The following is a 15,444-nucleotide window of genomic DNA, read 5'->3' as shown; positions in this document are numbered from 1 at the left end:
ACTAAGAAACCTGGAAGTAATCTGCCTCAGGTTTGGATTCTGGGATTTAAGCTACAGAAACTTGTCCAGTTAATGACTATATTGCCTTTCCTGTGCATATAAATACCTAACAAGAGGCAACTTTAGAACAAAAGGTTTATTTCAGCTTACAGTTTGAGCATACAGTCTGGACTGTGGGGGGAAAGGCATGGTAGTGAGTGGCTCGGCAGCTCCATGATGGCAGGCATGTGCAGCCAGGAGTCCTTACCTCAAATCTTAAAGGAACAGCGTGCAAAACGTAGACAGGTGGTGAAGCCACGGCTATAAAACCTAAAGGCCCACCCCCAGTGATCCACTTCCTCCATAAGGCTCCACTTCCTAGCTGCTCTACAATATTTGGAACAGCTCCATCATCAGGGAACAAGCATCTAAACATGTGAGCCAGGGGCTTAACTCTCCCCTTCCAGACATTTGCCCAGCTGACTTACTACTAAAGATAAAGCTAGGGTTAGACCAGCTCACAAGAATGCTGGGAGGAAAATAAAGATACTGAGATACTGTTGTCTGTACCAGTGTTGTACATGGTTGTGGGATACCCAGGATGGTGGAATGATACATTTCTAGGGCAATGTGATGCTATGAGAGCCTTCTCCTAAAGTTCAACCGTTAGTATCAGTCAGTCCAGAAAATAACATACCTCTTGAAGTCAGCAGGAACCTACAAAACAGCAGGGAAGAGAGAAGAAAGAGTCAGAGCTGGAAGGTGTTTCTGGGGGTAGCATCCTTGGTTCTTTGATACTTTGGCCTTTTCAAGTCTTCAGACATGCTTCTAGGACACCATAGAACAGTGTCACCACAGAAGGAACAAGACAGGAAAGGGAGTGCAGAGGGAATGAGTGTGGAGACCACATGTGGGAAGAGCTGGGGACAGGGGTTGGGGGTGGGGGGAGGACAGGGCTTGCAGAGAGAAGAGAAACCATGGGGGGATAACTCTGAGACAAGCTGGAGAACTGCTACAGGGTAGGCTCCTTAAAGAATATGAGGGAGATCATAGCTGAGACCCCTAGTAGCAGGAGACATGGAGACTGAAGAGGCCAGGCCCTTCTAGCCAGGCAGGACCTCTAGTGGAGGGAGGGGAACACCAACCCATCCACAAAACCTTCACCCCAAAATTTACTCTGCCTACAACAGTGCAGAGATAAAGATAGAGCAGAGATAGAGGGAAGATCCAACCAATCCCTGGCCACACCATCAGAGTGAGCCAACCCCTGACACTATTAAAGATATTCCTCCATGCTTACAGGGGAGCCTAACATAGCTGTCCTCTGAGAGGCTCCACCCAACAACCAGTCAAAACCGATGCTGAGACTCACAGCCAAACACTGGGTGGAATACAGGGAGCCTTGTGCAAGAGTGGAGGGAAGGATAGAAGGACCTGGAGGGGACAGGGACTCCACAAAAAGACCAACAGAGCCAACTAACCTGGCCCCTTGGGGGCTTTCAGATACTGAAGCACCAACCAAGAACCATGCATGGACTGGACCTAGGCCTCCTACATGTATGTACATGATGGGCAGCTTGGTCTTCATATGGGTTCCTTAGTAAGGGGAGCTGGGGTTGTCTATGACAAGGATTCTGTTGCCTGCTTTTTAATCACTTCCCTCTGGCAGGGCTGCTTTGCCAAGCCTGGCTTAGTCCTGATACAGTTTGATGAGCAGGGGACGGTAGGTTGTGGGGTTCCCCTTTTCTGAGGGTAGGGAAGGGAACATTGGGGGAAAGAGGGAGGAAGGATAGAAGCAGGAGGAGAGAAGGTAGGGGGTACAATTTGGATGTAAATTAATTAATTAAAAACAACAACAAATAATGTTACCACCTTATTCTGGGCTTTGTTAGAAATGCAGAGCTCCTCAAAACCCACATGATAAGAACATGAGTTTCCTTGCACATGGAAGACCAAGAAACACTAGTGAAATGAGAGAATACAACATCTCCAGACCTCTCTAAAAGAAATGTTACAGAAAGGCAGAAAGAATGGGGAAACATGCCAATATCATGGGCATCAAAGATTAAGGAAAGAAGTCAAGGGCCAAATACAGAATTCAGACACCATGTGAGACTCCTTTTCAATTCCGAACTTGGAAACAAAGGTCCACCCACCCAGATTCACAAACTTCCACACATGATTCCTTGTTAAAATCCTACAGGAAATCCTAGGCTAGGCTGTAGTCACTTTCCCCACGAAGGCCTCACAGGTCACCCGTAGACTAGTGTTCCTGACACAGTTCTGACTTCCCTCATCCCACAGGTCCACATGTAGCTCTCCTGAGGCTGCCAACATGTCAGACTATATACATCCCTCTCCATAAACCCCACTTAACAGGAGAAAAAAAATTTTTAAACTAGAAACCAGCAAGAATAAAATGAAAAATATGTTCCAGCATGAGAAGATAGAAAGTGGAAATCAGAAGCAGGGTAACTAAACCGAGAAGCACATGAAAGCTTTGTTCTGTTGCCTCAAAGACCAATACTAACTGGAAAAAATCTGTGTCCATCCCACAGAGCCACAAAAGGGTTCCTGGAAGACAGAGAAGCTTAGCTGGAAATGCCAAATTGTATACTCAGTAACTAGGCCAAATGTCTCCTTCCCCTTGCCATGCAACCCGGCAAAGACACACCCCAAACCCCGTGGACCAGCACTTTCCAGAGCACCTGAGTAAACCCTTCAGCGGGATAAGTCTACCTCTGTGGAATGAGAGGGTGCAAACAAGAAGGAAATGGGTAGAGCAGCAAAACCAATAAAAATTAAAACATGAAATGGCTTCCGGATTTTTTCAGGGAAGAGTTATATAGGTTAAGGAGTCCTGCTAAAAATTTAAACTAAAAATTAAGAAATGGAAACGGGGCAAAACACAAGAACAAAATATCTGGAATTTCTGTTGGGAAAGACAATAGCTCAGAAACAAATGACCATGATGAGTAATGTCTAAAAGCACACAGAAAACCTACCAGAATTCCAGAGTATACGTCACAATTGAAAGGACTCCCCAGGCATCTAGAGCTATGGATGGAGGAAAACTCAAACCAAAAGGCAGGGACAACAAGTTCTCCCAAGCTTGCCAAGAGCAGGGTGATGACCACAAGTCAAGAAACATCTTAAGAAAGACTATAATGATGACTGTGACCATCAAAGAACTGCTACTGAACAAGGTATACTGAATGCAGAATGGGTTTGTCCCCGTCTGTGGCTGGCATTAAAGGAGCAGTGCTTATGACAAGAGAGAGATGCTTCCTGATAGAGCCTCACCCTATGTCATCACCCCCACTTCCACAGAGGCTTTCTGGTGGCCTCACAGAATGAGCTTCTGGCCAGCCAAGACTACCATAGCATTGTGAGGCATGATGAAACTTCCACCCCTAGAGGATTCCCCCAGCTGGTCAAGTCCTGTATTGGAGAAGCCAGTCCACGTTGAACAGGGGTGATCTGACCAAGATCTCTGGGAACTATGTCTGCTATGCCTCTGTGATGTGACTCTGGCCATTCCTCACACATGGTAGAAGCTATGTGAGGATCCTAAGGCTAGGAGCTTGTGGTTACAGCGCTACCAGAAACTGGCTCTGGTAATAGGTATTTCCTACCCTTGACCAACTCTTTGGACTAAGGAATGAGACAAATCATGTTGAGGTCCCAGCTTCACCACCAGGGGATGCTGGAAAGTCCCTTCAGCCCTCTGCACCTCAGTCTCCTCCTCTGTGAAATGGAAGCATACCAATACTAACTCTATATGGTTATAGATGGGGTTTGGAGTACATTAGACACATGAAGTATTCTTAAAATAACTTAAAATACCTTTTCATAAGAAAGGACAACTTGTTATCAAAACTTGAACAAGCTGATTTCCAGGGTGGTGATACATTTTTGTAACCGCAGCACTTGGAAACCAAAGATAAGAGAATTGCGAGTTCAAGGTCATTTTTAGCTACAGAGTGAGTCCAAGGCCAACCTGGGTGCTGAGTGGACCATATGATCTCTTCCCCCCCTACACACACACACACAATTCAACAAGCCTTCCATGGCCCTGCACATCTATAATCCCAGCACAGAAGAGGATGAGACAGGACGTTAAGGAAATTGAGAGCTCAAGGCTATACTGGGCTAAGTGGGTGTTTAAAAAAAATAATAATTCAACAGCCACTACACACAGGCATGGCCCTTTCTGACCAGGAAACTCCCCACACCACCAAACCTTGTTTCTATACTCCTCTGCTCATCTCCCATGGAGTCAGGGTTTCTCTTTAGTTATTTTCCAGCCCACAGGACCTGCCTTCACAGTGTGGATATAATCGCTGTGGCCCAAAGGCGTCTAAGGCAGCATTGTACACATCCCATTCTGCCAGAAAGCAGAGCACCCAGGCACCACCCCACCCTGTACTTTAATGGAAACAGTTACAAGGGGAGAGAGGAACAGAGAGCCGGCTCCTCTGAGGAGAGGGAACAAGCAAAGCCCAAGATGCAGTGGGCATAAAATTGAACAGCTTCAACCCTGCAATGATCCAGGCTTCTCTGGGATGAAGATCCAGAAGCCATCTCCGTCAGAGGACAGTGATACCCACAATGCTCAACTGTAGCTCATTACATTCTCAAAACACTCTCCCACACTGGCTACTGGTAAGGCGTCTGAGAGGCAATCTGGGCAAATGAGAAACTGAGGCTGGAATAATTCAGCAGACACTAAAAACAGATGCTCAGTGCACATCCTAGGCCTACCAGCACTGTTTCCTCTGGGTCCACAGCTATGCCTCCACAGCCTTCAGAAATTCAGCAGGGCCTCTGTTCAGTCGTGCAGCCGATTGAGTGAGATGCTTCGCCTAGCTGGGGCAGCTTTGCCTGGTGACAAAGAATATGGAAGGAAGTGCATCGTATGCAGGGAACCTAGGCGTTTGTCCCTGGAGGGTAGTTAAAGGCTGAAAGACACCTGCCCTGCTAGAATAGCAGGAGTTTGAATTCCTCTAACTATATCAAGGTGGACTCAGTCACCTCGCGCCATATGGAATTCATTATCCTGAAAGCCTGTATGAGTTGAGCATTACTCGGTTAAAGAGGGCTCTGAATGATGTTATGGTCAATTGATCCAAATTGGATTATTAAGAAGGAAGCTTGGCTATTAGAGGGGTTCCCTTTGTGCACAGGGATGATGCTCTGAGAAGGAACGTGGTGACTAATCCTCAGATGGAGGCTTGATAGGAGCTGATCCAGAGTGGGGTTTTCTGTGCTCTTGTGCAGACAATTTTTGTGGTTTTGATAAACAGTCCCCCAGTGAAGGACCCTAGCGAAAACTTCTTGGCACTGTGACAGGCCTAATGTCAACAAAATGATCCAAATACTATAACTTCTCCTTCTCCTTCTCCTTCTCCTCCTCCTCCTCCTCCTCCTCCTCCTCCTCCTCCTCCTCCTCCTTCTTCTTCTTCTTCTTCTTCTTCTTCTTCTTCTCATTCTTAATTTTCAGTCTAACTGGGTTTAGACTTGATTTTCTTCTAATATTGTAATTTTTTTTTAAAGGCCAACATAAGAGTACTGGTTCAGAGTGTCACACTTTCCAGGGAATTATGCTAACCCCTGTTGCCTTCTGGTCAGATGCTATAGACTGTCCTTGAGTTTGGCAAGGATAGTTTAAGGGTCTTAGAAATGACCTGATATAAACTCCTTTCCATTAGGGACGGTCTTCTGTGTTGCTTTTTCTTTTTGCTTTGCTTCTTAGTCAAAGAACAATGAGAAAGAAAAAGTGGGGGAGGGGTATTCTAAAGTTTACAGGAACTGAAGCAATAGAAGAAGTTAGAAGCAAACGAAAATTTTAAGATACAATAGCATGAATAAAAACAGTGACAATTCCATGACAATTCATTCACTTTGGACGTTGGAGAATACACAAGCACAGAAGATGGAAATTTCAGAAAGGACTAGGTGTGGTGGAGAACACCTATAGTCCTGGAGGCAGAGGCGGGAGGATTGCAGGTTCAAGGCAGTCTGCATTAGGCAGCAAGTTCCCAGGCAGCCTGTACTACATACTGAATTTTTTAAATTATTATTAGTATAGAAAAGAAAAAAAATTGAACAAATTACCAGGAATGCAAGAAAATAACAAGTACCTTAGCAAGGAAACAGTACAAAAATTCAGATGAGGTTGAATCCTTCCTGGGCACAACACTAAGACCCAAAGAGAAATCCAAAAGGAACTGTGAGAGAATTACTGTAAAGTGTCCTAGAATCTGAGGTAGCTCTGAGAAGCCTTCAGGAGTTCCTCTCTAAATTACGAAGCATGTAGCAATCAAGCATGGGAATTATTTTAGTCCCTCTTCCTCACCTCCTGCCTACCTCGTTCTGCCTACTGCACATTCTTAGCCCCTTATTATCTCTCTGTTAAGTATGTCTGACACACACCACACAGGCTCCCTGGATGGCCACAATCTAACGTAAACAGTGGCAGAGAAGGCTGCTATGACGGCCGCTGTTCCAGTCACCGAGAGCTCTCACAGTCCATGATAGTCCTATCACCAGCAGCTGAACTGAGAGTCAAGCCCGTCCGGGTTAATCCCTCCCTTGACATGAGGTTCATTTCCCAAGTAAAAGCTGCACATCTTTGCCTCTCCTCCTCCAGACTTCCAGCTCATTAGAGCAGTCGGCAGTGCATTGAGTGGATAATAACAGATCATTAGACCCATCAGAGGGCACTATCCGATGGCTAGCGAGCCCACCAAGGGGTAGGGGGCTATACTTCTGGGAACTCACAGACCCAGATATGCTCAGTAGCACTCTGAGGTCAGCTAGCCAGGCTGAAAGATGGATGGAACTCTGAATCACAGAGATGCTCTAAGGATTCAACAGTCTACCTAGCTTCCTTCCTACTGGAGAAGAGCCAAGAAACAGAATCCGCATCTCCCCGGGAGGAGGATGGAAAGGGCTCTGCAAACTGATTCTGACTTCTGGAAGGAGAGAGGACAAGATCTCTTGACTGTGCATAGCAGTGCTTTGTACTGCCTGCTCCTCCCATAACTCAGCCATGGGGGAGGAAAACTGCAGAGTTTGCCTTTAATGTCTACAAGGCTCCTTCTCCCTGACCCCTGCTGGCCAGCTCTCACCTTGAAGCTGCCTTGCTCTTACCCCTGCTTAGAACTGTAGCCATTGCTTTTTTCTGACAGCCTCCCTCCCCATCAGCCATGCCATGACTGCCTCACCCTTTGTGTCAGCAGCTTCTCAAGGTGTCTTTGGTTCTTCCCTGTTCTAATCACCCGTGTTGGCTCCTGCTACTGAAATATAAGCAGTTCCCAGCCCCAGCCACTCTCCCACCACCTTGCTCACAGCTGCCCCATTGCACCGTCTCCTCCAGGCTGAATATTCTCCCCAGCCCCCTGCACACTGTCAGGACCTCTGTGCATCTGCTCAGCTTTGCTGTCCATCCAGGAGGATGGGCCCCGCACCTCACCTAGAGTTAATGGGTCCTTGAAATGCAAGGAGCCCAAATTGAGATGCATCAAAAAGGGGAAAATTAAACACAAGACCCAAAGACTTGTGCAACTTTTCTCATTTATAATATTTCTAATGAGTGTGTGGTGAATTGAAATGTCTTTGAGATTCTGAAGCTATTCTGCAAAAGTATATAAATGCCTCATTAATTATTTTATGAGTCTTGCATATTGAAGTAGTCAGGAACACATCTTAAGTATAATTTCACTGGTATCCTCCTAGCTTTTAGTTCAGCTGTTTTAAAACTTTTGACGTGTGGCCTACATCAAGTTTCTACTTGACCCGCCTGCTCTAGACTAAGTGGCCTCCCTCATGCCCTGAGAGCAATGACCTGAAGTTTCCCAAAGTGGAAGGAATTTGCCTCCTAACTACATCAAGGTTTGCACTCTGCTGTCCCACCAAACTCATCCTTCAAAGTCCAGATTGAACCCATTACCCACTAAGCCTTGTGTGACCCACAGGAGCCCAAATTAATCTTTCCTGCATCTGAAAGTTCCACAGAATTCATCTCTTGTTCTATTAGTCTTTGCCCTGTAAATTGTAATGATTTCCGCTCATACCTCCGGGTAGTGCACCACCAGCCCTTCTCAGGCAGGGCCGCTTCTGATATGTGTCTCGGTTTCAGTGTTGAATACAGAGGCTTCCTCATCAAACAGATGCAGGCTGAGAAAACAGACCTCTAGCTAAGTATGTGGACTAAATCACCTAATCTCTACCTTGATTTCCACCTGGCAAAGCAAGGACAAAAATAATGCCTGTCCTTGTGAGGCTCAATTAAAGCAACAGAGTACGGGGTATTTAGCATAAGGCCTGGCATGGGAAATGGTGAGAGTTGTCACGATCTCTGACCTTACCGCTTGTATGAATTAGAACACTCCAAAGAAACAAAATCAGTAAGAAAATGGGGGTGGGGGGTGGGGGGAGACTCTGTGTTCATGAGGGGACAAGCTTACCCAAAGAGCTTGGGAGGAAACAGGCACCAGGCTAGAAATTTGTATTGGAAGAGTGGGTGCTACTGCCTTAGGTCTGAGGTTCATAGGACAACAAGCTAGAAACCGACAGAGATGTTTGATGGTTAATTCCTTCTTCTCTGGGAAACCTCAAGCCATTGCTCTGGAGCACTTCACGTGCTTGAATGAGGCCCATCCACGGGTGCAGAGCACCCGCTTTCCTGCAAGTCAGCTGGTTTCAACGTTAGATACATCTAAGCGATCTCTTCACAACCACATCCAGACTGGTGCTAGCCAAACTGTGTGGCAGAACTTGGCCAGGGTAACACATAATGTTGACAGTCTCCTGCATAAAGGATGCACCGTTTCTTTAGGACATTAATGAGGGTTCTTCTTTTTTTTTAATCCCCTTGCATCTGTCTTTAAGTCAGTGATTAAGCTGATCAACATTTTCAGTCATTAGGCAGTCTATTCAGTGGACCAGTCAACAAATTCTGCTCAGAGCCTAGGAGACACCCACTGTTCAAAGTAATGGAAGCAAAAGGCAGAAGAAAGAGGGCTCATCCTGGTAAAAGGAGGAAAAGATGTGTAAAGGGTAAGCAGAAGACCTTTTAGGCATACTGACAGGACTCTGCTCTGAAGGAGGATGTGTTGTGGGCACCTCAGGTGACCAGAAGGGCTGACACTCCTCCTGGTGTGAGCAGCTTCTTGCTGTCAAATGCTGATGCTGCAAATTCCTCCAGTAATGTAAGGAGGTGGGAGCTTGCCCTCCCCCTCCCCACCCCCACACAAGCATACAAATGCACCCATGCACAGATACGTGGGCTCTGCTCTGTTGATCCTCCCTTACTGACTCTCAGTACAAAGGATTCTGTCACAGGAAGTGCTGCAAGAGTGAGCACAGAGGATATGCAACACACGCACACACACACACACACACACACACACACACACACACACACACACACACCAAAGACAGGCAAGCTTTCTCCCAAGACAAAGAGAGGGAAGCTGCAGGTTTCTTTCTAGACACTAAGTTCAGCTTTTCCTCACAAAGAGGAAGGCTTCAGAAAAGGCCTTGGTAAGCTCTACCCCTCTCCCTGCTCCCCACCCCTATCCACAGGGCAGGGGCTGAAGACTGCCTTCAAGGAAATTCTTGAGGCAAGGCAAAGAAGCATTAGTGTCTACACCAGGGTGAAAACTGCCACCAGGAGAAAGTGCAACAACTTACAGGAGAGCTTCTTGGAATTTGGGGGTGGGAGGGGGTCAGGGCAGCAAGCTGGAAAGGACAATTAGCCTCTTTGCTGCTCTCAAGCAAGGGTAGCCAAGTTCAACACTCAAACATTTCTTTCTGAAAACATGAGTGATGTGACATGCAGGAAAACTTCCACAATCAAACAAGGTTCAAGGGCATCACATACAGGCTACCCTACCTCTTCACAGACACATAAAAACATCTCACTGAATAGGAGAACATGGATCCAAATTTAAATTTGAATATATATAAATATAAATATATGAATTTTATATAAAAATATATAAAATATATAAATTCACATTTATATTTCACAAAGACAAATTCTCAGAAAGTTTTTGTAGGGATGTGATCAAAACAAGGGACTAAACAAAGAAGGAAGACACAGACACAGAGGATAAACTCAGGAAAGAGAAGGGGTCTCTAGGGTAATGGGAAAGAGTGACCTCGGGCTGGCAGCTGTGCCTTCAGTGGGAGATCAAAAGCATCATTCAGAAATTGAGCCAGAAGATAAAACTGCCACAATCATTCATGCAACATCTCAGGAGTAAAGTTAGAATATGTTCAAAGTTCGAAATTAGAGTAAGTTTTTTACAGGTTATAGAAAAATACAAAGACAATTCCTAGAGAAAAACAACATACATCTACTCCAAATTCAGAGAGAGAGAGAGAGAGAGAGAGAGAGAGAGAGAGAGAGAGTATTGAGAAGGGCTTTGCAAGGTGGGTATAATCTTCACCTTTTTGTACCTATGTCCTGTGATGTCACAAATGCCATAGAATATTATCAAGGGTAGAATGGTCCAAATACATCCTTATCTTGGGATCTAGTTACGTGATTTATTTTGGCTAATGGGATGGTAGTAGAAGCTCTAAGGACTGTCCTTTTGATATTTTAGAAGTCTCCATGAAGAAGGATCAAGGGAAGTTTACTGAAGATTAGCCCAATGTGGAGCTAAGCCAGGTTTCCTACTGACCATCAGTCCAGCATAGAACAGCAGGACAAAAGCAGGGAAATCCTGCAACTGAGAGAGAGAGAGATCAACTTTTCATTAATACCATTGAAGTCCTTGATTTTCTGTTTTGTAGCCTTTGTGACCATAGGTAGGCAATGGAGATAGAGCTGGGGTGGCATAGTTATTTGAGGAGATGGATGGAAAAAAAAAAAAAAACACAAAGCTGAAATCTTTATCTGTAAAATTAAAGCCCTGCAGTTGATAATATTTCAATAGGAAGATGGAGAAGGAGAGAAAAAAGAAGGAATATATTTAAAAAATAAAAGAAGGAAGATAAGATAAGCGAGTGCATTATTTAAAGGAACAAAACACTGAATTAGTGGAGAAATGACTGAAATGAGCTTCACAGATGGCCAGTTGTGTTTAAAAGCCTTAGATGGCCACTTAAGTCATGACAAGAGGTAAAATGTTAACCTAAATTGTATAAGAATAACTCATTTTAAAGGGCACAAACTGTGATATCCAAAGGAAATTTAGATGTAGGTCAAATAAACTATAAGGAAAATTTGATGAAAAACACTGAGACAAAAATATCACAGAGAATATTAGACCTATACATCCATCTCTGAAGCCTGGCATCTGGTCCATAAGCTACCTGAAAAAGAGAACAGGGGAACTGAGAATATTAAAGAATATAGTAGGTGGGTTTTTTTCCTTGCCTATGTGGCATGATCATCAAGATTATAAAAATGTCTTGCAGTTGTAACTTGAGCTACATTGAAGTCATTGGGATTACTGTTGGGAACTGGGTAGTAGAGCAGAGTAGGCATATCCAGCAGCTACAGTTGCTCCCACAGTTGATATTCTACTCTTAAATGAACAGGCTGGACTAAGCCGCCTGAGTGTGTGCACCGAGGTTCTAACTTCTGAACTGTGCACCTTGACTCTTCAGCACTCTGGCCCACCTGAACAATACAAACACTTCAACTAAAAGAATACCACTGACAGAAGTAAATGGAAACAACAGACTACATTGCAACAAAATACTATAAAAAATGTGGGCTGGAGAGGTAGCTCAGTCTGTAAAGCGCTTGCTGCCTTTGCTGTACAAGCATGAGAAACTGAGTTCCATCCTTAGAATCTAATTTTAAAAATACAAAAACAAAACCACAACAAAACCCAGGTGTGGTGGAGCTCACATCAACCAGTCACCAGACTGGAGAAGCAGACAGGCAGAGGAATGGAGCTCACTGGCCAGCACAGATCAATCCATGAGAGACTCTGTCACAGAAAACAAGGTGGGTGGTACCAGGGGCAAGGCACAATTGAAATGAGAATGATTCCTGAGATTGTACTCTGTTCTCCACATGGACATGAAACACATGTATGTACAGCCACACACACATATGTCCCAAAACACACATGTGTACACACACACACATGCATAAAAGCACACAGAGAAATATAAAAAGAACAAGGTAACATAACCCTTTCAAAAAATGTTGTTTCCACAGTAATGCCCTCCAGTAAGAGTAAATTATATTATCATGTAATTTGTCTCAGACAAGGCACTCAAGAGAATAATCATATATGCATATTCAAGTAAATCAAAGACAGTAGATAAACTCAACAAATCCAATGACAATATCAAGCAACTGAAGGAAATAAATTGATGCAATAAATAAAAGAGGAATTTAACAAAGATAAATTCTAGAGAAAAAAATATAGTAAAATTCTCAAAGTGAGAAAACCTAATAAGTTATATGCAAAACTCCATAGATGTCCTAACTAACAGTGGACAGAATTTCTGGGCTTACAGACACAGGAAGAATTGGAACAGTCTAATGAGGACAAAGATAAAATAATAAGAAGATCTGAGGGAGATATTCAAGATATATAAGACATTCTAAAAGGACCAGGTATAAGAATTATGGGCAGATATAAGAATGAGAATTTCACACCAGAGGCATAGAAAACATTTTCAACAAAACCACAGAAGAAAATGCCCCACAATTAAATAGCTGCCAATCCAGATATAGGAGACATTTAAAACACCAGACAGACAACTCTTAAAAAGAATTTTCCTTGTACCTTGGCTATGCCAACTTGATACAAGCTAGAGTTCCCAGAGAAAAGGGAACCTCAAATGAAAAAATATCTCCAAAAGATCAAGCTATAGCGAAACCTATAGAGCAATTTCTTAATTAGTGATTGATGTTGGAAGATCCACCCCATTGTGGACTTGTGGTCATGGTCCTGTAAAAAAATCAAGATGAGCAAGCCATAAAGAGCAAGCAATAAGCAGCACCCTTCCACAACCTCTGCTTCAGCTCCTGCCTCCAGTTTCCTTGGCTTCCCTCAGTGGACTGTGATTCAGGATACATAAGCCAATAAACTCTTTTCTTCCCCAGTTTCTTTTGGTCATGATGTTTCTAACAGCAGTAGAAAAGTAGCAAAGATGCCTTGCCACATTATAATGTAATAACTAAATAGGCAGAACAAAGAACACAAGTTGAAAGTAGCAAGACAGAATGGCCAGGTCATATAAAAAGGAGGCCCATCAGAATAACAGATTTCTCAACAGGAACTGTAAAAGCCAGGAGGGCTTGGAAAGATGTGTTTCAGACTTTCAAATACAACAACAACCAACCCAAACTATATCCAACAAAGCTAGCAGTCATAAGTTCAGGAGAAAATTAATTTCCATGATTAAAGAAAGGCCAAAAGAATTAATGATCACTAAAGCCCACTCTAGAGACTATGCTTGGAAGAATCCCTCCAACTTAAGAGAAAAACATATCCACCCATGAAGCCACAGGAAATAATGAGCTATGCTTGAAAAATAGGTGAACAAGAGAAGACTAGAAAAATACCAAGCATTGCAAAATTTTTAGAAAGCGAAAGCCAGCATCTCTGAGACAAGCTGGTGACCCATGACAAGGTAGGCTCCTGGGAGGAGATGGGGGGTAACTCTAGCTGAAACTCCTAGTAGCAGGGGTCATGGAGACGGAACAGGCTACCCTCTAGCTAGATAAGACTCCCAGTGGAGGAAGGGGAACACCAACCTACCCACAGAAACTTTGACTCAAAATTTACCCTGCCTACCAGAGGTGCAGGGATAAAGATAGAGCAGAGATTGAGGAAATGTCCAACCAATGCCTGGTCCAACCTGAGACCCACCCCTTGGGAGAGAGCCAACCCTTGACAGTATTAACGACACTCAGCTATGCTTGCAGACAGGAGCCTAGCATAGCTATCCTCTAAGAGGATTCACCCAGCAACAGATAGATGCTGAGACTCGCAGCCAAACACAGGACAGAGCTCAGGGAGCCTTGTGCAAGAGTAGGAGGAAGAATAGAACCCAGAGGGGACAAGAGCTCCACAAAAACAAAAACAAACAAACAAACAAACAAACAAACAAAAAACCTGAGCCAAATAGCCAAGGCCCAGGGGTGCTTGTGGAGACTGAAGCACCAACCAAGGACCATGCATGAACTGGACCTAGGCCCCTACACATATGTACCCAATGAGCAGCTTGGTCTTCATGTGGGTTTCCTAATAAGCAGAGCAAGGGCTATCTCTGACAGGGATGCTGTTGTCTGCTTTTTTATCCCTTCCCCCTGGTGAGGCTGCCTTGCCAAGCTACTGAGGAAGAGGATGTGCTCAGTCCTGATGCGACTTGATGTGCTGGGGTGGGTAGACTCCCCTTCACTGAGGGATAGGGGAAGGAGATAAGATGAAGGGTGAGGGAGGGGGAACAAGAAAAGAGGGAAGAGGGGGGCTACTATTGGGATGTAAAATGAATAAATAAATTAATTTTTTAAAGTAAAAGGAATTAGTACACACTTCACAATAATAACTCTGAATAAATAAATACTCAATCAAAAGATACAAACTAATAATTCTGAATGAATGACTGAATGAATGAATACATACATACATACATACATACATACATACATACATACATACATAATACTCAATTCCCCAATCAAAAGACACAGCTAGTAGATTAGATCAAAAAAGAAGAAAAAGAGAATCACCTCTTTTTTTTTTTGTCTCCGATAAACAAGCCTCGTAAAAGACAGAAACTATCTTAAAGTAAAACAATTGTAAAAAAGAAAAAAGTTGTGTTGGGGGAAAAGACTCGGCATAAAAGCAGGTGTTTGATATATGGCAGGCTGGACACCCAAACAAAAGTAGTGAGAAGAGATGAAAAATGCCAGTTCATTCCGGATTAAGGGATAACCCACAAAGATGACATCATGCTTCCAAACTTATGGGCTCAAACCTGGGTGCACTTTCATAAAACAAATACTACAAAACGTGTAGTCACAGATTGCCATCATAATGTGAGAGTGGTGAATGAATTTATCATCCGACAGATAACTGTGGCAAAAATTAAACTGAGGAATATCTGAGCTAAATGATAAGCAGAGCAAATAGACTGAACAGGCATCTAAAGAGCTGAAGATTGTACCTTCTCAGCAGCCCATGCAACTTTGTCTAAAATACATTATATATTAAGAAACATAGCATGTCTTCGCAAAAAATAGAAACATTAAAATAATTTCTTATATCGTGTCTGGTCAAAGTGGAATTAGACTACAAATCAAAGCAAGAAAAACCATCGCACATACATAGCCACATGGAAATTAAACACACCATTTAATTATGAATGGGTCATTGAAGAAACCAAGAAAGAATTTTTTTTTAATCCTTTAAATGAAAAACATTGAAAACACAACATACCAAAATCTATGGGATATAATGAAAGAAGAAATAAGAG

The sequence above is a fragment of the Psammomys obesus genome, unplaced genomic scaffold (assembly GCF_907164565.1).
Source record: "Psammomys obesus unplaced genomic scaffold, mPsaObe1.curated_primary_1811, whole genome shotgun sequence".
In the NCBI taxonomy this organism is placed as follows: Eukaryota; Metazoa; Chordata; class Mammalia; order Rodentia; family Muridae; genus Psammomys; species Psammomys obesus.
Note: the sequence above shows the minus strand (reverse complement) of the source record.